We start from the raw sequence: 25,082 nt of genomic DNA on the forward strand, positions 1-25,082 counted from the left end.
TCTCCAACATGAAAGTTGTTACTCTTGTTCCAAGCCTTCTAGAAATTAAAAGTTTGCTCCATTTGGATCAAAATTGAGAAAGTTGTGCTTGGTAAAAGTAGCTCATATTTTTGGGACACTTAGAAAAATTTCTAAGTATAAAAATCTTCAAAGTTTGTTAAAACATCTTGGCCAGTTTTCTTGCACTTCAAGGCACCAATTGAAAATATTTTCTTCACAAATATTATACCTTGCCATGTCCTCTTTCACCTCCCTTTGGAATCATCTCATTTGGATCCATGGTTTGAGAGGTACATTTACTTAAAGTTGGCACCATGACTTGAAATTTCTAGGCATATTTTATGCCTAGCGTGCCCAACTAGTTTTGCATGGTGTGATCTGAACTTGAGGCCCATTTTTCACCTTTTTCCACTCATCATTTCCACTTATGCTCAACATGAAACATGTCAAGCTCCATGATATCTTGCTACTGTTTGCATTATCTCATCAATTGGTGGTGTGCTCATCAAGTTATATGGCCACAAAGTCACCCCTTTGAGCCGATTTCTTGCCTGCCAAACCAGACCCACCATGCTGCACAAACCATCCCATGTTTTGTTTGCCTCATTTGGCCATGCAGAATATTTTCACTCACTTAAGAGTTTTGCCCAAAATAAGAAACCCTCACGTGCCATTGCTCATGCACCTCACCAAATTGCAACCAAGTTACATCATTTGCTCACCTCATGGACAAATCATTTTTGAGCCCATTAAAGACATTTGACCCATCATATTTAAAGCCATAAACCCTAAACCTGAAAAGAAGGCCATTGGAATTTTTGAGCAAGCAAGAAAAAGTTCATTGGGGAGTAGACTTTATTTCTCAGCAAGCTTTTGAGTTGAACTTTTCAAGCACCAAGGAAGCATCACCTTCTTCTATCCTCTCCACAACCAAGAAGCAGTGGACTAACTTCCACTAGGTAACACTCTTGTTCTTTCTCCATAGCCATTTTGTTAATGCATCCATGCTCATTCTTATGCTTGCTTCATTACTGTTTACAATGCCAATCATATGCTCATGCTTGTTTTTTTGAAGTCCTTAGTACGAGGCATTGTTCATGGTTTGATTTATGTTGTTGATTTTTGCCCTTACCCGTGTCCATATTGACATCTTATTGTCAATATTTCTCCATGAATAAGCTATCATTTCACTTAAAAAAAGGTACCATGTTAATCCTTGAATTTCATACTTGAGATCTGGGCTTTGTTTTGCGTGTTTTGATGCACTATGGTGGTCGCATTTTGGTGTTGAAGTTTGAAAAAACTCACTGTTTTCTGCGTTTGCATGAGCTTGGCTAGGGTTTTTCTGGCCCAATGAAGAAGACGATCACGTGTCGTCTTGAGGGCCTTTGGATCCCTTGCTTTTGTTTTAATCTCGTCCCTCCGTGTGTTTTTGTCTTTTAGTGTTTTAAAATAAAGGTGACCGGTTGATATTATGTCACATGGATTTTTTTAAATAAAATGTTATTTCATCATGTCACGCTTGATTATTTGTGGTTTGGATCATTGGGCCTTCGCCGTTTGCTTTCAGCACCCCCACGCTCATGGCCCATTAGCGCATAATCTTTTTCCAGTCCATTTAAAATGCTGACGCACCCCTCTTTTCATTTTCTTTTTTTTTAATTTAATTTCCAATTTATTTTGTTTTGATTTTAATTAATTTAAAATGTTTTCTTTGTTCATAAAAATATCCAAAAATATTTTCAATATTGTTTAATGCATTATTTAATTTTATTTAATTTTTATTTTTGCATTTATTTAATATTAATATTTTAATTTAATTATTGATTCCAGGTGGTCCATGTTAGAACACATTTGATTCATGATTTTATTTTTATAACTTAAAATTATTTTTAGTTTCTTATTTTTGGGATGAATGTTGACCACTGCCCCATGGTCAACCTGACCTTTTCTTAGATTTTTATTTCATATTTTCAATTTATTCTTGATTTATTTTTAACCTAGTCTTGTTGATTGGCTTTTGGTTTGACTTCTGTTTTGTTTCAATTAATTTATATACTAATTTTCATTATTTTTAAAATCTTTTTGGGGGATGATGGTGTCCTGACCCCACCTTACTTAGTTTAACTTTTCATAATTTTTTTGATTAATTTTTTATTTATTTGATATTTATTAAGTTGGCTCGAGTTTTCAGTTGACTTCTTTATGATCGATGTTTGACTTAGGGATTGCTTATGGCAATTGAAGAGATCTTTTGATCCTCCCTTGTTCATCTCATAGGCCATGTATTAGAGGCCTTTTATCTTGATTTTATTTGATCCTTACCTCATTTCTTGATTTAATTGTTTCAGTGGACCCCTTTTGTGCATCTTTTCATCTGTCTGATTCATCTATTATTTGTTACACTTGTTTCTTTCATCCATGTTTACTATTGCTTGATTGTTTAACATGTTCATACTTCCCATGCCTTGTTTAATGCTCCCTTACTTCATTCTTTGATTCTTTGATTTGATTATATACTTGTTTAACTTATCTGATCTGATTGATAACCGTTGCCTACTTGTATGATGATTGAGGCATATATTCTTATTGTTTGATTGCCATGAACCATCCCCATTCATAACAAATGTACCCCTCTCCCATAAAGTGTATAATATTTATTCTTTCATTCTTTATTCATCTGTTAATACAAGAATTAAAATGAAAATCCGATAATCATTTCAAAACAAGATCAAAAGCTCGATCCAACATCGAGTAATCATTTTCAAAACTTAACAGAACCAACACGTATTCATCCATCCTCTTGTAAGTCGTTTGCTTCATGCATCTCCATCTACTTGTAAGTCAATTGCTTCAGTCATCGCCATCTACCCTTATCTGTAGCTCCTCTCCTTGCTCCATCCGTCGACTCTTGTTTCGTTTAGGTAGCACCCATTAGGTAGAACCCTTTGTATGATAACATAGGTAGAATTCCCTTATTCTTTGCATGCTAACATTAGGTAGATGTACCCTTTTGTAAATCCTAACACATAGGTCCATATTGCATGACAACTCTAAGGCAGAGCTTCCCCACATTTAGACCTTTCGTGCGTCTCCGATCTTGTGGCATGTCAATCCGTTCTATTGCAAAGAGGTAACTGCCTAAGACTCGATTCAGCGAGTTGCGACACCTACTACTAGGATGTTGAAAACATTGCCCATTTTCCTTTGAGACAACTGGTGTCCTCTTTCGTAAATCCATGTTCAGATGGCAATCCTTAACCCCTAATTATCTGAACTACGACAACTCTGATTCTCATGTTCAGATGAGATACGTAGGCATGAGATTCGATGTCTTGCCGAGTTTGATTGACGACTAACAACTAATCCTTGTTTGCTTTCGCCCTTGCCGCGATTGTTTTCTCTCGCCCTCGTTGTGATCGAGACCTTCCCTTTCTCTTGCCCTAGTAGCAACCGAGACCCTTGTTCCCGTAGTTAGCTGAACTACGTTTTGCTCTGATTCTCATTCCAGATGAGATACGTAGGCATAAAACGAGATGTCTTACCGAGCACACTTCTCTTTCACCCATAGGTAGGCGAACTACGACAACTCTGATTCTCATGTTCAGATGAGATACGTAGGCATGAGATGCGATGTCTTGCCGAGTTTTGACTGACGACTAACAACTAATCCTTGTTTGCTTTCGCCCTTGCTGCGATTCTTTTCTCTCGCCCTAGTTCCGATCGAGACCTTCCTTTTCTCTTACCCTATTTGCAATCGAGACCCTTTGTTCCCGTAGTTAGTTGAACTACGTTTTGCTCTGATTCTCATTCCAGATGAGATACGTAGGCATAAGACGTGATGTCTTATCGAGCACACTTCTCTTTCGCCCGTAGGTAGCCGAGCTACGCAGACTCTGATTCTCATACTCAGATGAGATACGTAGGCAGTGGATGCGATATCCTTGCGATTCATTTCCTTTTAAGCCTTCTTTTAGCAGATAGTACTTTAGATATACCTACACCCTCTAGACTAGAACAACAAGAGTGGATCCCGTAGAGTACTACGGATACGTAGGGGTGCTAATACCTTCCCTTCGCATAATCGACTCCCGAACCCAAGATTTGGTTGCGAGACCTTGTCTTTTCCTCTCTTCAGGTTTTCTTCGATCGTTTCCTTTCCCTCCTTTGGGATAAATAACGAACGGTGGCGACTCTTCTGTCTTTTTTCGCCGTTGTTTTTTTTTTTCGCATGTTGCGACACATTTCTTCACATATTTGCAGCAGTCAGACTCCATTGTCAGCCAATAGTAGCCTGCTCTCAACATCTTTTTTGCCATGGCATGTCCATTGGAATGAGTACCAAATGAACCCTCATGGACTTCAGTCATCAACAGGTCTGCTTCGTGTCTATCCACGCATCTGAGCAGAACCATGTCAAAAATTCTCTTATAAAGCACATCACCATTGAGGTAGAAACTTCCAGATAATCTTCTCAAAGTCTTCTTGTCTTTAACAGATGCCCCAAGCGGGTAGATCTGACTTTGGAGAAAACATTTGATGTCATAATACCATGGCTTATCATCTTTCACTTCTTCAACTGCAAATACATGAGCTGGTCTATATGGGATGAGGCCAGGGTGATTCGTCTCCCATTCACCCTTAATCTGATTAACAACAAGGACCGAATCACCATAAACATCGAGATCTTTGATCCTAAGATCAATACACTCTTCCAAACCCATAATACAGGCCTCATACTCCGCCATATTATTCGTGCAATTGAAAGTTAGCCTTGCTGTAAAAGGAAAATGTGTGCCCTGAGGAGTAATAATCACTCCCCCAATACCATTTCCATACTGATTAACAGCGCCATCGAACACCATGCCCCATCGTGAACCAGTTTCTGGCCCTTCATCGAGCGTAGGCTCATCGCTACCTTTCATCTTCAAATACAGAATCTCTTCATCAAGGAAGTCATACCGAATAGACTGATAAATCTCAATTGGTTGATGTTCCAAGTGGTAAGCCAAGATACTACCTTTAATAGCTTTCTGAGCTCGATATTTAATATCATACTTAGACAACAGCATCTGCCAATGGGCTATTCTCCGAGTTAAAGCAGGCTTCTCAAAGATATACTTGATTGGATCCATTTTGGATATCAACCAAGTCGTATGATTCAACATATACTAGCGTAAGCGCTTAGCAGCCCAGGCCAAAGCACAACATGTCTTCTTAAGAATTGGGTATCGAGACTCACAATCAGTAAACTTCTTACTCAAGTAGTATATAACATATTCTTTCTTCCCTGATTCATCTTGCTAACCTAATACACAACCCATAGAGTCATCAAGAACTGTTAAGTACATAATCAAGGGTCTCCCTTCCACAGGCGGAGAGAAAATCGGAGGCTCAGACAGGTACTCTTTGATACTGTTGAAGGCCTTTTGGCAATCCTCGGTCCAATCATGACGCTGATCTTTCCGGAGGAGCTTGAATATTGGCGCACATGTGGCAGTCATGTGGAATATAAATCTAGAAATATAATTCAAGCGGCCAAGAAAACATCGGACTTGCTTCTCAGTTTTGGGCGCAGGCATCTCTTGTATTGCTTTGACCTTGGCAGGATCAACTTCTATACCTTTTTCACTGACAATAAAGCCCAATAACTTGCCGGAACAGACTCCAAATGTACACTTGTTCGGACTCCTTGTACTTCTTCAAACGCTGAAAAAGTTTCAACAAGTGCTCTACATGTTCATCTTCCATTCTCGACTTCGCAATCATATCATCAACATATACCTCGATCTCCTTATGCATCATATCATGAAAGAAGGTAGTCATAACACGTTGATACGTGGCTCCGGCGTTCATCAAACTGAAGGGCATCACTCGATAACAGAATGTTCCCCAAGGTATGATGAATGTTGTCTTCTCCATATCCTCGGGTACCATTTTAATCTGATTATGACCGGAAAATCTGTCCATAAATGAGAAGACATTGAATTTAGTTGTATTATCTACCAACATATCAATATGTGGTAGAGGAAAATCATCTTTCAGACTAGCTTTATTCAAGTCTCTATAGTCCACACACATTCGGACTTTTCCATCTTTCTTAGGCACGAGCATAATATTGGCCACCCATTGAGGATATGTAGAAGTCACCAGAAACCCAACATCAATTTGCTTCTGAACCTCTTCTTTGATCTTCACTGCCATATCAGGATGAGTTCTTCTGAGCATCTACTTCACAGGAACACACTCAGGCTTCAAAGGCAGGAAATGTTACACGATATCAGTATCCAGACCAGGCATGTCTTCATACGACCAGGAAAACACGTCGACATATTCTCGTAGCAACTCAATCAACTCCTTTTTCACAGATTCTTCCAGGAGTGCCCCAATCTTCACTTCGCGAACACTATCTTCAGACCCCAAGTTGACTGTTTCCAGATTCTCGAGATGCGGCTGAATGATCTTCTCTTTGTGCTCAAGCAGACGGGTAATCTCGTCAGGAATCTCTTCAACATCATCTTCTTCGGCCTCAAATACAGGGAACTTAAAGTTGGGAGACAGTGTTGGATCATTATGTTCAATGGGTTTGATCAACCTCATAATGATTTTGGATATAAACGAAATTTTAGAATTCAAACAAGGCAAATCATTATGCAGATGAAAAGATTGATTTTATTCTATTTTTAGGGTTTTATAGTGATCACCAATTTCATGCAAAAAATCAAAAAGGAAAAATAATTTGGAAAAATAAAGATTTAACATGTAATTATTGAATGAACATCATTGTATTAATGTGCCAACAATCTTATCACTTCTCCTTTTGGCATGGGAGAAAGGGTTTTTAAACAAAAGTGAACACATTACGTGGACTTATGGACAACTGTTGGAACATCAACAACAACCCAATTATTGCAGACTCCTCCAGGGATGACAAAGCTTCCCAGATCTTCCTCTGCATCATCTTCCACTATAGCAGCAGCCTCTTGGTCTTCAATAGTGTGGATGAAACCACCACTCTGGAACAACCCATGCTCATTGGAAATGCCTGAAGAATATCCTATGCCAGCCAGGGATTTATTATCTTCCAGCTTAATCATTTGTCCTAAACCAGTAGTTGCGCCATGCTCAATGGCCAACTTCGTATCATTGTAGGACGCAAATGAAGAAGTTCCTTTCCTTAAAGGCTCAGCAATAGATAAGGCTTGGAACCGCGTCCCAACCTCATCCTCAGCATCTATATAAGAAAAGGAAGATAAATGGCTTACCAAGAGAGCCTTCTCTCCTCCTACTACCACCAACTTCTTATTCTTGACGAACTTTAACTTCTGGTGTAGGGTGGATGTCACGGCGCCTGCCTCGTGAATCCATGGTCTGCCAAGCAAGCAGCTATATGATAGGTGTATATCCATGACCTGAAAAGTGATCTGGAAATCACTAGGTCCAATCTTGACTAGGAGTTCAACTTCGCCAATCACAGTTTTCCTAGATCCATCAAAAGCCTTAACAACCACTCCACTCTGCCTCATGGGAGGCCCCTGGTAAGAAAGTTTCGCCAAAGTGGATTTTGGCAACACATTTAGCGATGATCCTATGTCTACCAGTACATTAGACAAGGCATCATCCTTGCAGTTCATGGAAATGTGTAGAGCCAAATTGTGGTCTTTTCCCTCCTCGAGAAGATCAGCATCACAAAAGCTCAAATTGTTACAAGCAATTACATTTGCAACAATGTTATCAAACTGTTCAATTGTGACATTGTGATCCCCGTATGCCACATCCAACACCCTCTGCAAAGCTTCACGGTGTGGCTCAAAGTTCTTCAGCAAAGATAGGATAGATATCTTTGATGGAGTTTGAAGCAGCTGATCAACAACATTATACTCACTCCTCTTGATGAGCCTCAACATCTCATAACAGTCCTCTCTCAGAATGGCATTCTGGCCAACAGGGACAGGAGCTTTAACAACAATGGCAGGTTTATCAACAACAAGTGCCGGATTCAGAGAAGGAGAATAGGTCCCCACAGGACTGGCAGAATTACCAACAGCATTAGCTCTTCTTCTCATGTCATCTTGGGGTTTCAGCGACGCCAAGAAAACACGACCACTACGAGTCACACCACTGACATCAGCAATACTCACAATAGAAGTGGAGGGCAACGACACCTCCTTCCCATCTTCCAACGCGACTGTGTTATATCTGTAGAGAACAGCACAATCTGAAGAGTACGGGACCGGGCCCGCTGGCTTGAGAATAAGAGATGGAGAGACCTTCTTCTTGCTGCCATCATATCTGACAATAACAGGTTCAGGAATTATAAAAACATGTGATATAACATTCACTTCATCCTCATCACAATTCTGAAGTATCTTGATCACACCCTGATCCAGCATCTCTTGGATGTCCTTCTTGACTTAGCGACATCCCCTCTCATTGACAGTGCACACTCGGCAACTGTCATGGTCATGCTCATAATGACTGTATCCACATAACAGTCTATGCATCTCGACCAATGATTGCCTGATATGACTGACATACAGGACTTTGTACTTGCCAGGGCAACCCTGGACCATATTAACTGCAGATTTCCCATGCTCGGGCAATGGGTTCTTCTTAACATTTGGACCTACGTCCTCGAAAAACAATATCCCACTTCTAACAAGGTCTTGAACCTTGGTCTTTAGGGGATAACAATTCTCCACATCATGTCCGGGAGCATCGGAATGATAAACACAGTGAAACTCAAGCTTGTACCACCACTTAGGATTGCCCGGTACAGCAGGTGGATCACGTGGAGTAATCAGCTTTCGATCTATCAACAAAGGATAGAACTCAACATAGGTCATTGAAATCGGATCAAAAGTGACCCTCTTCCTATTATAGCTACTGCTGGTATTGTTGTTGTTTCGAGGCTGGTAGGCCTGCTGTTGCGGACGATGCTGTTGCTATTGATATTGTTGATGTTGTTGTTGGTGATGCTGATAATGTTGATTTTCCCTTAAGGTAAGTGCTATATGAGCCACCTGGTGCTGGTTACTGGCAGGGTGAACAGTCTTCCTCTTTACAGAGGGTCTTCTTTTAGCATGGGAAGACACGGCATGTGCCTCTCCCTCTTTCTTCTTTGCAAAGCCCCCATAACGCTTTGCAGAAGAGCCTTCATCTTTGGTCAGGCGTCCTTCCCTGACTCCTTCCTATAGTCTCATCCCCGTGTTCACCATTTCGGTGAAGTCCGAGGGAGCACTAGCTATCATCCTCTCGTAGTAACATGAACTCAAGGTCTTCAGAAAGATCTTGGTCATTTCCTTCTCTTCGAACGGAGGCATAATTTGTGCGGCCAATTCACGCCACCTCTGGGCGTATTGGTTGAAAGTTTCCTTCTCCTTTTGGGACATAGCCCTCAGCTGGTCCCTATCGGGAGCCATATCAATGTTGTATTTCTACTGCTTGACGAAAGCTTCGCCAAGGTCGTTGAAGGAGCGGATGTTCGCACTATCCAGACCCATATACCATCTGAGTGCGGCACCAGACAGACTCTCCTAGAAATAGTGGATGAGGAATTGATCGTTGTCAGTCTGAGTTGACATCATGCGTGCGTACATCACAAGATGGCTGAGAGGGCAAGTGTTTCTCTTATACTTTTCAAATTCAGGAACTTTGAACTTGATAGGGATCTTGACATTTGGCACGAGGCACAGCTCAACAGCAGATTTATCAAAGAGGTCCTTCCCTCTTAGAGTCTTTAGTTCCTTGCGCAGCTCAAGGAATTGGTCATTCATAGCATCCATTTTTTCATAAACATTTGGGCCCTCAGATGGCTCAGAATGATAAATGGTGTCATCGACTCTTGGTAACCTGTGCACAACGGGAGGTGGCACAGTAAGGACCGAGCTAGATGCCGGCATAGAAGCAAAGGTCGGAGCGAGACCCTCTGGCACAAAGTTCGCGGGCATCCCCCAGGGAAACTCGGCTGGCATAGCAGAAAGAGCGAAATGAGCGGTGGCAGCAGGCATAGTAGAGGAAGCTACCTCTGAGATGACCCTCCTCTTGGGAGGAGTTGCAGGCGTTGGAGAAGACTGACTTTGGGTGGCCAGGAATGACTCCATCAGGGTAGTCAGTGATGCGGTGCTTTTCGCAAGTATACGAATGCGTCAGATTAATATAAAAGATTGTCGAATCCACAGAGACCAAGTGTCAATCTATCGTTATCTATTGTTATGGTGTTTATCTAAGGTAATCAAAATAGGGGTTTTTAGAGTGTGTAATCAAAAGTAAAGTGTTGAATAAAGTTCTATTGAAAAAGGCAGGCTCAAATGTAATTCACATAATCAATTAATAATCCAATTACTTGCTAATAGAACAACTTATGGGCAGTGTTTCCTACTTTGAAAAGAACCAATTTAATGGGAACTGTCGCTTTTGCGTATTTAGAACCGAGTTGTACTCCCTAATCAAACCCTCTTATTGTCACATATAAAAAGGCGCGCATTGCGTTAGAGTAGTAAACCTATTTTTAAGAAATATAGTATCTTGACTAAGTTGAAAAGTATTTTGACCTGGATTTTCTTAACCAAAAGAGGTTCTCACGAACCAGACTCTAAACTTATAAACGCGTCCGAAAATAGTTTTAAAATCACTTTTCTTCTTAAGTTAAAAACTCCTAATAAACTAAACAAAGCGCTTTCGCTGTATTTGAAATAGTTAAAAACAACTAAGTTTAAAAGGACGTTGGACGGCTTTCGATCTTACCCAACGGAAATTAAGTGCGGGAAAACTTAAGTTGAAAGTTAAAAAAGCCCTTAAGTGTTTCTACGAACAATTGTACGGATTATCGGTTCAATTACGATCCTTAAATTCTAACCTTATTGGTTTAGTTAGACATGGTAAAGTAAAGGTGCATTTTAATTTAAATAAAAGTAGTGCAAGTGCGGAAAGTAAATAAAAGTAGTGCGAGTGCGGAAAGCAAATAAAAGTAGTGCGAGTGCGAGAAATAAATAAAGTAAAGCGAGTGCGGGAAATAAATAAAATAAAGTGAGAGTGTGGGAAATAAATAAATTAAAGTGCGAGTGCGGGAAATAAATAAAGTAAAGCGAGTGTGGGAAATAAATAAATTAAAGCGAGTGCGAGAAATAAATAAAATAAAGTGAGAGTGCGGGAAATAAATAAAGTAAAGTGCGAGTGCGGGAAAATAAAATAGATAAAGGTAAAGCAATAAAATCCTGCTCAATCGGAGGGTTGAATAAAATGCGAAACGGAAATGAAAATGGCGGCATGATTAACTTCCTTCCAAAGTGCTCCAAACTCGATTACAGACTCGATCAAAGACTTGATTACACAATTGTGGTAACACCCCAATGCAAAGTGATTACCACTTTTAAAATACTGAATATATGCCTAAGTGAAACTAAGTTTGCTCTAAGTTTGGATGATTAAACAAATGAAAACGAGTCTGTATTTATAGGTAAGGAAAATAATGGAAATGACAAGGATGCCCTTCAGTTTGAAATTGGGAGGGAAAAACTTTCTTCTTGTGGCGCCCGCCACAACCCCATGGCGCCCGCCATAAGAGAAAAGTGTGGCGCCCAAGTGGAGGTAGTGGGGAACGTGGCAGTTGAGGGAATTTGAGTTGTGACACGTCACGGCTGGACCTATGGCGCCAGCCACAGTGGGAGCCACAAGTGCAAAATGCTGAATTTTAGTCTTTTTAGCGCATTTTCACTCCTTTTCTCGATCGGGGCTCTGATTAGAATGAAAACCTGAAAACAAAGAGAAACATAGTAATAACATAACAAAATATCAATAAAACCACTAAAATGCATGTGAAATCGGAGTCGAAAATACGGTGAAATCCAGTGTCATCAAATTCACCCACACTTAAACCCTTGCTTGTCCTCAAGGAAAACACTAAAAAATTCATAGAAGAAAAACTGGTGTCAACGACTGCTTCGGGCTAAAAAGGTTCTAAGTTCAAGTCGGGATGAAGTGATAGGTACTAATTGAGTGAACTAAGGGTATCATGATGACACTTATCCACAAACACGGACATAAACTCCATTCCTATATTAACCAACCCATATTATCCCACAATACCTAGGCCTGCCTCTTCATCTCTTTCTGTGTCCTTTTCATTTAGTTGCAATCACATTAAGCCCGTTGTCCGTACATGCTTCATAACAAAGTGACCTGTTAGTGATTATGATCCAAACATGGAGTTCCTTGCACATAAATTTGTATAAACCCTTTTATTTGACCCAACTGCAGTTGTGGGGGATCAGATCATAATCCGCCCTACCGAGTTCAGCGCCAGATACCTTTGAACCAACTAACAGCGGGTGTGTTTTTCTTTTTCTTTCTTTTTCTTTTTGTAGTAGATTTTTATAACCTTTTTGGTTTAAAGGACTCTGTGAGGGTCACCTATACCTGAGTTGCCTTTTTGCTTTCTTTTATTTATTTCACTAGATCATTCACTTATGTTCATCGGTCCCCTACGTAGAGGATGTGTAGGCCGGAGTTGACTGCTGGAATAAACTCTTGAGGACTTATATTGAAATGATGATTAAGGCCATGGTATATGGGGTTTCGGGCGTGATTCCTATATTCATGAAGTCTATGGTGCTAAAACAATACTGATGTTTCAAAAAGTTCTCCCAAGTCACCGCATCCTTACTTAAACCCGTCTTTAAAAACCCAACAACTTTCAGAATAACACCGTTTTCTTTTGCAAAAATTTTTGGTGGGGTTAACGGAATGGGGAGATTAGACTGTACTAAAAATACACTATACTGGTGACTCGTCAGACTCATGCATTATCTAAAACACTCAAACTAAAAAAAAATGAAAATAAAGTAAACAACTAAAAAGCAATAAACAAACTAACTAAAAATAGCAAAGAAAATATAGAAAGTGATAAAATCTCCTCCCGCACTTAAATCGAACATTGTCCCCAATGTTTCGAAATAAGATAAGGGGAGAGTCACCTGACATACTACTGCTGACCACTGGTGCCTTCGCCATCCTGGCCTGTAAGGCATCCTGAGCAGTCCTCACCTCTCGAAGGTTACCTAAAATGGAACCCTGAGTGGCTTTTATCAGTGCAGTATGTTGATGGTGGTAGTGCTGCTGATGGGCTTGTTCGTTTGTAATCGTAAGCAGGGACTGTACAACAGTCTCATAGGATCTATCTGTCCTCCGCTGCGATTCTTGCATAAAGCTCATGTTGTCCGCCAGTTGTTGCTGAATGGTAGAGAGTAGGTCATCACGCCTTTTCTCTCTAGCCATGTGGTCACACCACATCTCCTTTGTAATATAGAAACCAGGAGCAGAACCTGCAAAAGAAGAAGATGGTGCGGTGTGTGGTGGTGAAGGGTGATGGGGGGACACATGAGGTACGGGAGATCGCTCTCTCCGATCATATTCTTCATCAGTGTCGTGTCCCTCATCATCAGGAACATTAGGAGGAAGTGGACCCAAAACAAGTGGAGCATCTAAAACATAGGTCCAATTCCTTTCATTACGTACATCAGTACGTCTAGTGCATGGTAAGACAACAGATGGGATAACTATACCATGAAACATAAGCACATATCCTCCTTCTCTCCTCAATTGGCACAATTTCATATCTCTCCGAAATTTTAGGTTGATTGTGCGAGGAGGTAAGGGATCCAGGGTAGCTATCTCATTGTTCAGGTTAAGCGCCCGAGCAATAGACGTAGTGAGTCCTCCGAAAACTATAGGTCCCGCTTTATTAAGGGTTAAAGCCATATGAGCGAGCATAAATGGGACCGAATTAATTCTTCTATTTGTGAGGCTTCCTTGCAAAAATAGAATCTCTCGATCATTGACCTTGTTTGGATTCTCCCGGCCAAAAATAGTACATGCCAACAGATATCTAAAAACTTTGATGGTCGGGTTATGGATGGTCGAGGAAAGAATTCCTTCAAAAGAATTTATTGAAGTGTTTGATAATCTCTTCCAGAAGGAAAACACCTCGACCGACCAATCTGAATCCAAAGCCCCCTCAAAAATAGCATCGTCCACATGAGGAATACCTAGCAGGCTTGCTAGTTCGTTGGTACTGAATTCATACTCAACAGCAAACATTCTAAATCAGACAGTACCAACTGTGCTAGCAGTGTTAGGATTGACAATATAAATTAAAGAACTTAAAAATTCGATTGTCAATCGCTCAAAGGTAGGTTCTTTGTTTGAAAAGATAGTATGCAAGCCTAAATTATCTAATAAATAAAAAATGCTATGGTAGATACCCAAAGTGTAAAGGAAATTTTCATCCACATACCTTATCGGGAGGATTTCCCGATTTTGCAACCTTTCGATAATCTTCTTCTGCCTATCTCCCGGTTTCCCTCCTCGAAGGATAAAGTCGTTGAACTCCATTATTTAGCTCTTGTAATGTGATGAATAAGATGAAGATGGGTTTGTATAAAGGTGAGATTTTTATGAAATTCGACAGATGAAAATGAAAATGGAAGTTGGGAAAATGGTTTGTATGGTGTGAAGATGAGAAATGTGGTAACTTTTATGGGGTTCAAGGGCGTATTTGTAAGGTGGAAAAATGGGTTTTGAAGGTTTGAAGGTATGAAAATGGTGAAAAATGGGAATCTGTCCCGAGCTTATACAGACGATGTGGCGGGCGCCATAACATCTATGGCGGGCGCCACAAGGCTAAATTCGGCTGGGCTGGATTTTTGCTTTATTGGCATGGGCTTCTCATTCTCTTTTTGGTTGGGGAGTCCAGATAGCGTTTGCATTGTATTTTCCTAGTGACATAAGGCTTGCATAATTTTATAAAAATAAAATTTAAACATTAGACTAATAAATAAATAAACAAATAATATAACTAGACTATGACAAAAATTTAAATATAATAAATACACATAAAATATAGATATATAGATGTGGAAATATCAATGTCCTGACATAGTTAAGAAAATATCCCAAATGCAATGATATAAAATAAGTTAGGTAAATGCGAAAAATATAAGCATAAATGAGACAAAATAAAATGAGATGGTAAAATCAAATAGTAGGGGGTTCGTCTGCCTGAGTAGATCCACGAAGCATGACTATCTCTTGGCGAAGCTCTGCGATCTCCTGGTATAAACAGTAAGCCTCGGTAGCGTGTGTGAGATCAGATACTCCCATCTGTAAGGTGAGGTCAGCCACCTCCTACCTAAGCCCGACAATCTCTCTACGACACTCTGCAATCTGGGTGCGGATGTCTGGGGTCTGCAATGATAAATTGTTAGAGAATATAGTGATCCTAGGTGAATGCGGTGTAGGAGTATACTCAGCAATAGGTGGGGATTTGGGCTCCTCGATAGTCTCTCCCTGACCCTCCAAAGCAAAACTCCAGTTAGCTGGGTCATGAACGCTAGTTATCATAGGATCTCCTCATCAACCCTCTAGTCAAGAAAAAGTCGATATCCATAGTAGTGTACCCACAGTAGGTCCTAAGATGTAGCAGCTTGCGGGATAGACCTAAGGCGATGGCGATCTGTGTGATGATTCCTCCTACATGAATGACTCGTTTGGACCATCTGGAAACACCGCAGAGCCCACACAACAGGAAGTTCCCACATGCCACTGGGCGATACTGGGATGCACAAAATAGAAGGAATATCTCCTCCTTACTTAATAACGTCTCAGCATCCGGTCTCCCTAGGAAGGAGTGTGCCAATATCATCTGGAAGTATCTAAAAGCAGGGTTGTGTATAGCCTGGGATAACTGAGTAGAAGGATCCTGGCTCCCTCCACCTGAGATGTCACTCTAGAACTTTTCCACTTCCTTCCCCATAAAGTATCCCATTGGTGTCTCAGGGATAGCGCCAGGGGTGGTCTGGAAACCCAATAGGTCACCGAAGTCCTTCCGGCTGAAGGCGTACTCAATTCCAAAGAGCCTGAAAGCAGCATACCCATCCGGTCGAGAGTAAGGGTCATAATCAAATAAACTGAGGAACTCTAATATCAAGTTCCTATAGGTGTTGCTCAGATCGTCAGCGAACTCGTCCCAATGGAGTTGGTGGCTCAGAAATCGGATGCTTGGCTCAATGCCCAAGGCTTCCATGCAGTGATGGTCTGGGTAGTATGTGGGCGCCACAGGGCGCTGGTAAAGAGCTATGTAGCGCTCTCCCTAGGCATCATCTCTATAGGCTACGTGCATATCGTCGAAGTCCTGCATCCTGTAAAAGTTAGGAAAAAGGGTCCTGAAAATACAAACATTTCAAATATTTAGTCTCGGTGAAAATATGATAAAAAAAAATAAAAAAAAATAAAGTAAATGCATAAAAGTTAAACAAGGTAAGAAAATCATGGGTTGCCTCCCAAACAGCGCTTGTTTAACGTCATTAGCTTTACGATCAGAATTTATACACCTGTAGTAGGGATCGGTGGATCAATCCGAGTGTGGCTTGATTAGTCCGTTTGAATGTCTCCTCCTTCGTATAGCTTCAGTCTTTGTCCATTTACCATGAATGGACTACAAGTTTCGTTCTTGATTTCTACGGCTCCGGATCTCAGAATCTTGGATACTGTGAAAGGGCCAGTCCATCTTGAGCACGACTTCCCAGAGAAAAGTCATAACCTAGAGTTGAACAAGAGAATAGGGTTGCCTATATTGAAATCTTTCTTTACTATTCTTTTGTCATGCCAAGCTTTTGTTCTTTCTTTGTATATTTTGGCATTCTCATAGGCAGATTGCCTGAGTTCTTCTAGTTTGTGAATATCAAGGATACGCTTTTCACCAGCGGTCAGGTAGTCTAAATTCAAAGTTTTAATGGCCCAATAGGCCTTATGCTCTAATTCGAAAGGTAAGTGACAGGATTTTCCATAAACTAGTTGGTAGGGAGTAGTTCCTATAGGGGTTTTGAAAGCGGTTCTATAGGCCCATAATGCTTCTTGAAGCTTCTGAGACCAGTTTCTTCTAGATATTGAAACTATTTTTTCTAGGATTTGTTTTATCTCCCTATTGGATACTTCTACTTGGCCACTAGTCTGTGGGTGGTATGGTGTTGCTACTCTATGCCTAACTCCATATTTTCTTAAACGTTTATCAAATATTCTTGATATGAAGTGCGATCCTCCATCACTTATGACTAAACGGGGTGTTCCAAATCTATGGAATGTGTAGTTTTTAAATAACTTGGTCACCACCCTAGTATCGTTTGTAGGTGCATCTATAGCTTCAATCCACTTAGACACATAGTCCACAGCGACTAAGATATACTTGTTTCCTAAGGATGGTGGGAAAGGACCCATTAAATCTATATCCCATACGTCAAAGAGTTCTACTTCTTGAATGTTTCTTAGAGGCATTTCGTCAAGCCTTGAAATGTTTCCAGTGCGTTGGCATCTATCACATTTGACAATGCAAGCATGGACATCGCACCACATGGTAGGCCAAAATAGGCCATCTTGAAGAATCTTGGTGTATTTCTTAGAGGTGCTCGCATGTCCACCATAGGGTGCAGAGTGACAATGCTCAATTATGGTTTTTACCTCCTCTTCTGGAACGCAACAGCGAAAAATGCCATCTTTACCCCTTTTGAAAAGGAGTGGTTCGTCCCAATAAAAGTTTCTCACATCGTTGAAGAACTTCTTCTTGCGGTGGTAGTCAAGATCAGGGGGTACGATATCAATAGCTAGGTAATTAACAAAGTCTGCATACCATGGTACGTTACTTACTGCTAAGGATTTTTGGAAGTGCTCATAAGGGCCTAGGCTATCATCTCCAATGGTTTCTAGTCTAGCTATCAGTCTATCATAGGCAAAATCATCATTTATGGGTACTAAGTCTGGTTTTAGGTGTTCTAGCCTAGAAAGGTGATCAGCTACTACATATTCAGTGCCTTTTTTATCTCTTATATCTAAATCAAACTCTTGTAGTAACAGAATCCATCGGAGTAACCTGGGCTTGGCATCTTTTTTACTTAATAGGTAACGAATGGTAGCATGATCGGTGTAAACTATAATTTTGGCTCCTACTAGATATGATCCAAATTTGTCTATAGCGAAAACTACAACTAGTAATTCCTTTTCAGTTATTGCATAGTTAAGTTGGGCAGCGTCTAGGGTTCTACTGGCATAATAAATGGCATGTAATATTTTATCTTTCCTCTGTCCTAGGACGGATCCAACGGCATAATCACTAGTGTCGCACATTATCTCAAAAGGTTCTGACCAATCAGGGGGTTTCATAATAGGTGCTGATATTAATGCTTGCTTTAAAAGATTAAATGCTTCATTACATTATTCATTGAAAATGAATTCAACATCTTTCATTAAAAGGCCAGTTAAAGGTTTACTTACTTTGGAGAAGTCCTTGATCCAGCATGTCCAAGAAAACTTCGGACTTCTCTGATGGTTTTGGGTGGTTTTATGTTCTCTATAACTTCTATCTTAGCTCTATCTACCTCTATACCTTTTTCGGAAACTATGTGCCCTAAAACAATTCCTTCGGTCACCATGAAATGACACTTTTCCCAATTTAGTACAAGGTTTACCTCCACGCATCTCTCCAGGATTTTCTCAAGGTTAGCAAGACAATTGTGGAAATCAAATCCGCAAACCGAGAAATCGTCCATAAACACTTTTATGCTACCATCTAGGTAATCTTCAAAGATTGACATCATGCAGCGCTAGAAAGTAGTTGGGGCATTACAGAGGCCGAATGGCATTCGTCTGTAGGCAAAAGTTCCATAAGGGCATGTAAAGGTAGTCTTTTCTTGATCTTCGAGGTGAATAGGTATTTGGAAAAATCCAGAGTATCCACCTAGATATACGAAATAAGAGTGTCTGGCTAGACGCTCCAACATCTGGTCTATAAATGGTAAAGGGAAATGATCCTTCCTGGTTGCTTTATTTAACTTTCTATAATCTATACACATCCGCCATCCTCCTTCCATCTGTTTTGCTACATGTTCGCCTTTATCGTTTTGTACGACTGTGATGCCTCCCTTTTTAGGTACTACATGCACAGGGCTCACCCACTTACTATCCGAGATCTGATAGATTATGCCTACCTCAAGTAACTTAAGAACTACTTTTTTAACAACTTCACTCATTATAGGGTTTATTCTTCTCTGATGTTCTCAAGAGGGTTTTGAATCTTCTTCGAGTGAAATCCGATGCATGCATACGGATGGGCTTATACCTTTTAGGTCAGAGATATTATATCCTAATGCTGAGTGATATCTTTGTAAAACGTTTAAAAGTTGGTATGTTTCCTCTTGGCTCAAGGTAACACTGACTATAACTGGACGGTTCATCTCTTCATCGAGGAACTCATATCTCAGGTTCTTAGGCAGCTCCTTAAGTTCTAAGGTTGGTTTCTTAGGGCATGGCATATGATCTGGGGTAAGGGATAAACATTCGTAAAGGTTATCATCGATGTAGGGTTTCCTAAAGTCATCATCTTCTAGTATGAGAGTTGATGGAAACTTAATTGTTTTTATGATTTCTTCTTGTTCTAATTCCCTAACGCATTCATCAATGATATCTAAGGCATAACATGCGTCTCCCATCACAGGTGCCATGAGAAATTTCGAAAGTATAAGTTCTGGTTTCTCGTCACCTACCTCAAAGGTCAACTTTCCTCTCTTGACATCTATTATGGCTCCTGCAGTTGATAAGAATGGTCTACCTAGAAGGATTCGTATATCATTGTCCTCTTTGATGTCCATGACAACAAAATCAGTAGGGATAAATAACTGACCTATCCTAACAGGGACATCTTCTAAAATTCCTACTGGATACTTAGCAGATCTATCGTCTAACTGAAGTGACATCTTAGTAGATTGTATACCACTAAGTTTAACCTCTCACAAACCGCTAAAGGCATTAAGCTCACACTAGCTCCTAAGTCTAGAAAAGCTTTTTCGATGACATGACTTCCCAAAAGACAAGGAATGGAGAAATTTCCAGGATCTTTATCTTTTTTGGCTAACTTATTCTCGGAAATGGAATTACATTCCAAGGGCTTCGGATCGTCAAGTCTACGTTTGTTGGTAAGGATGTCTTTGAGAAATTTTGCATAAGAAGGTATTTGGGTAATGGCTTCTGTGAAAGGGATTTCTACGTGAAGTTTTTCTATAAATTTACTAAATTTCTGATATTGGTTATTGATCTGGGTTTGTTTGAGTCTTTGCGGATATGGTATAGGTGGTTTATATGGGGGGGGTACGTAAGTTTTATCTTTAGGTTCTTCTCCTTTTTCTTGACCTTCTTGTTTTTCAGATTCCTCTAGTTCCTTTACTTTGTCTGTGGGTTCGGTATATTCCTTAGGGTAATGGCATTGGCTTGTCCTCTCGGATTCTGTTAAGGTTGTCCAGGGAACTGTCCTCCAGGTGTGGTTTGGGGGGCTTGGTTTAAAGCTACCTGAGAGATTTGGGTTTCAAGCATCTTGGTATGAGTAACTATTTGGTCAACCTTGGTTCCTAACTGGGTAATCAGTTCGTTAACGTGAATGTTTTGGTTCACGAACTCTTTATTTTAATGGGTTTGAGCACTGATAAAATTTTCCATAATTTTCTCAAGGCCTGGCTTTGGTAGTACATGTTGCATAGGTTGATTTGATCTTGTGGCTTGGTAACCTGGTTGTCTCGGAGGTGCGTTATTCTGGATAGGGTTATTGTTCTTATAGGAGAAGTTCGGGTGATTCCTCCATCCAGGGTTATAGGTATTCGAATATGGGTTCCCTTGGGTGTAGTTCACTTGCTCATAGCGGGTTTCGTTTAATAGACTGCATTCTGCATATTGGTGTCCTATGGTTCCACATTTCGCACCATCCGACAAAACTACGACTGTAGTATTTGGGTTTATGCACATATGCTCGACCTTAAGGGCTAATGCATCCATTTTAGCTTGCATCATGTCTATAGATCTTAGTTCATGTGCTCCTCCTTGGGCTTCCTTCTTCTCAAATGTCGCTCGTTCGACTCCCCATGATTGATGGTTTTGAGCCATATCTTCGATGAAGGCACTAGCTTCAGGATAAGGTTTGTTCATCAGCGCACCGCCTGCGGCAGCGTCGATGGTCATCTTAGTGTTATAGTGAAGTCCATTATAGAAGGTCTGAATGATTAACCAATTTTCTAAACCATGATGTGGGCACGCTCTTAACAGCTCTTTATAATCTCTCCCAAGCTTCGAACAACGATTCTCCTTGGTTCTGGGTAAATCTAGTTATATGGTTTCGAAGAACGGCGGTCTTACTTGGGGGAAAGTATCTAGCAAGGAATACTCTTCTAAGGTTATCCCAAGTCGTAATGGAATTGGATGGAAGGGAATCTAACCATGATAGGACTTTATCTCTGAGGGAAAACGGGAATAATCTGAAACGGATTGCCTCAGGAGAAGCTCCATTGGTTTTAAAAGTGTCTGCTAATTGGAGAAAGATTTTTAAATGTTGGTTTGGGTTTTTAGTAGCGAGACCTGCGAATTGTCTTTGTTGCACTAGTTGTAACAGGGAGGGTTTAAGTTCGAAATTATTAGTTGGGATGGTTGGGTTTACTATACTAGAACTAGGTTCTTCGTTGGATGGTTGGGCGAAATCCTTAAGAGGTCTTTGGTTTTGATCTTCGGCCATAGCTTTCCTAATTCTATGGAAGAATAAACGTGTGTGAGCGTATCGTTCAGGTTCTGCCAGAGGGTATACTAAGCTTCCGGTGTTACGAGTTCTTCGCATTGACCGGAGGGTAACAACCTAAGTCTAAACGATATAACAACAGGGTACGAAATTTGACGAAATTGGTCCTCGACAACGGCGCCAAAACCTTGATGCGGTGCTTTTTGCAAGTATACGAATGCGTCAGAGTAATATAAAAGATTATCGAATCCACAGAGACCAAGTGTCAATCTATCGTTATCTATTGTTATGGTGTTTATCTAAGGTAATCAAAATAAGGGTTTTTAGAGTGTGCAATGAAAAGTAAAGTGTTGAATAAAGTTCAATTGATAAAGGCAGGCTCGAATGTAATTCACATAATCAATTAATAATCCAAGTACTTGCTAATAGAACAACTTATGGGCAGTGTTTCCTACTTTGAAAAGAACCAATTTAACGGGAACTGTCACTTTCGCGTATTCATAACCGAGTTGTACTCCCTAATCAAACCCTCTTATTGTCACTTATAAAAAGGCGCGCATTGCGTTAGAGTAGTAAACCTATTTTTAAGAAATATAGTATCTTGACTAAGTTGAAAAGTATTTTGACCTGGATTTTCTTAACCAAAAGAGGTTCTCAGGAACCAGACTCTAAACTTATAAACGCATCCGAAAATAGTTTTAAAATCACTTTTCTTCTTAAGTTAAAAACTCCTAATGAACTAAACAAAGCGCTTTCGCTGTATTTGAAATAGTTAAAAACAACTATGTTTAAAAGGACGTTGGACGACTTTCTATCTTACCTAACGGAAACTAAGTGCGGGAAAACTTAAGTTGAAAGTTAAAATAGCCCTTAAGTGTTTCTACGAACAATTGTACAAATTATCGGTTCAATTACGATCCTAACATTGCATTCTAACCTTATAGGTTTAGTTAGACATGATAAAGTAAAGGTGCAATTTAATTTAAATAAAAGTAGTGCGAGTGCGGAAAGTAAATAAAAGTAGTGCGAGTGCGGAAAGTAAATAAAAGTAGTGCGAGTGCGAAAAATAAATAAAGTAAAGCGAGTGTGGGAAATAAATAAAATAAAGTGGGAGTGCGGGAAATAAATAAATTAAAGTGGGAGTGCGGGAAATAAATAAAGTAAAGCGAGTGTGGGAAATAAATAAAGTAACATGCGAGTGCGAGAAATAAATAAAGTAAAGTGCGAGTGCGGGAAAATAAAATAGATAAAGGTAAATCAATAAAAACCTGCTCCAATCGGAGGCTTGAATAAAATGTGAAAAGGAAATGAAAATGGCGGAAGGATTAACTTCCTTCCAAAGTGCTCCAAACTCGATTACAGACTCGATCACAGACTTGATTACACAATTGTGGTAACACCCCAATGCGAAACGACTACCACTTTTAAAATACTGAATATATGCCTAAGTGAAACTAAGTTTGCTCTAAGTTTGGATGATTAAACAAATGAAAACGAGTCTGTATTTATAGGCAAGGAAAATAATGGAAATGACAAAGATGCCCTTCAGTTTGAAATTGGGAGGGAAAAACATTCTTCTTGTGGCGCCCGCCATAAGAATAAAGTGTGGCGCCCAAGTGGAGGTAGTGGGGAACGTGGCAGTTGAGGGAAGTTGAGCTGTGACACGTCATGGTTGGACCCATGGCGCCAGCCACAGTGGGAGCCACAAGCGCAAAATGCTGAATTTTCGTCTTTTTAGCTCATTTTCACTCTTTTTCTCGATCAGGGCTCTGATTAGACTGAAAACCTGAAAACAAAGAGAAACATAGTAATAACATAACAATATATTAATAAAACCACTAAAATGCATGCGAAATCGGAGTCGAAAATACAGTGAAATCCAGTGTCATCAGTCAGCCTAGCCACTTCCTCCTTAAGTTCTCTATTTTCTTGTTCAAAATGATCCATCAACTGTGAGGAATTGGCCCTAGTGTTGTACCGGTGCGTCAACTTGTGTTCAAAATAAATGAAGAACACAGAGTTAGACCATTAATCAAGAAGCCCTAAATAAAACCTGCTTATGCATATGATGCATGCAATACTCGTGCATATGATTTATTTTTTATCAGAGGAAATTTTAGAGATCTATTTTCAAATATTTGGAAATATTAATCATTTAGACATATAATGGAATATTCATATCAATAATATTTGGGAAATTTTTTACACCAAAGAAGTACAGTCTTGGTAACCAAATACAATACAAAAGAGAAGGAAAATGAACATCCTATGGAACCCTAGAAGCAATCGTCCAAAGCTCTCGAGACCAAAAGATAAGTTGCACGAAGCCTCTTCACCTCTCTCTCATAGGCTGCCTCCATATCCGCCTTCTCCTTGGCGAGTCGATCATACTTCCTCTTCCAAAACCAGGATGACTGAGGAAGAAGAGAAGTCACCACATCATCTGGCTCATCAATAACCTGATGCTCCAGAAATTTATCAAAGCATCCTTATCTTTGAGTTGCTGAAGTAGTTCCTCTCACTCACGAACCCAAGCACGCGAACAGTCTTCATCTCTCAACTCCTCTAGTTCTTGGTTAGGGAGGGTTGAAGGCCCAACCATAACCATAGTTGTAGGTCTCGGATAGTCATAGGGCATGCGGTACTCAGAAGCTCTCTTCCTCACCCACGAGGTGTAGGGGTCCAAAGCAATACAATTCTTCGGACCAAGCTCTTTCCTTCCCTTCCTATGAATCTTGCGCCAAGCGCGGACCATCCTGCTCTACAAGTTTTGGGGATCTTTACCCTCTTGAAAGAACACGCCTTCTAACAAAATGTTATTAGGTTTATCCTTTAAGGGGAACCCAAGCTGACGGCGTGCCAAAATAAGGTTGTAGTTAATCCCACCACATGTACCAAGAAGAGGCACATTGGAGAATTCACCACAAGAGTCAATAATCTACACACCATGATACACACGATTGTACCAAAAGATATCATCATTAGTGAGAGACATAAGTCTCGTGGACCACCGTAGACATCCTTTGTTCTCCTTGAAGGCGAGAGTCTGAGGAAAGTGCGAAATAAACCACTTGTACAACAGAGGCAAACAACACACAATGGTACCAACACCCTTTGCATTCCTCATGTGCAAAGAGAAAAGTCTCGCCCAACAGAGTAGGAACGGGATTAAGAGTAGAGAAAATCCAAATAGCGTTCACATCCACAAAATTGTCGATGTTGGGGAATCACACTAGCCCATAGATGAGAAGTACAAATATGGCTTCAAAGGCGTCCTCACTCATGGCCTTCTTAAATAAAGTTGCTTGAGCAATGAGGAAATCAGATGAGAGACCTTGAATTCCACCTTTGGTAGTCATATAAGCACCAATATCAGATTCATCTATATGCAACAGATCAACAATCTCTTGGGAAGAAGGAACTCTCTCCGAGCTACTGGACGACAACTGATCTAAGATAGGTATACCCACAAGATAGGCATACT

At 40.2% G+C, this 25,082-nt stretch overlaps 1 non-coding gene across 1 annotated transcript; it reads left to right on the forward strand.

Moving 5' to 3' along the window:
- Positions 1-21,106: 21,106 nt before the first annotated feature.
- Positions 21,107-21,214, forward strand: LOC127133704 (small nucleolar RNA R71). The gene has a single exon (XR_007807654.1). It is a non-coding gene; the product is annotated as a small nucleolar RNA R71 (small nucleolar RNA).
- Positions 21,215-25,082: the final 3,868 nt, after the last annotated feature.

This window comes from Lathyrus oleraceus, chromosome 3 (genome assembly GCF_024323335.1).
Source record: "Lathyrus oleraceus cultivar Zhongwan6 chromosome 3, CAAS_Psat_ZW6_1.0, whole genome shotgun sequence".
Taxonomy (NCBI): domain Eukaryota; kingdom Viridiplantae; phylum Streptophyta; class Magnoliopsida; order Fabales; family Fabaceae; genus Lathyrus; species Lathyrus oleraceus.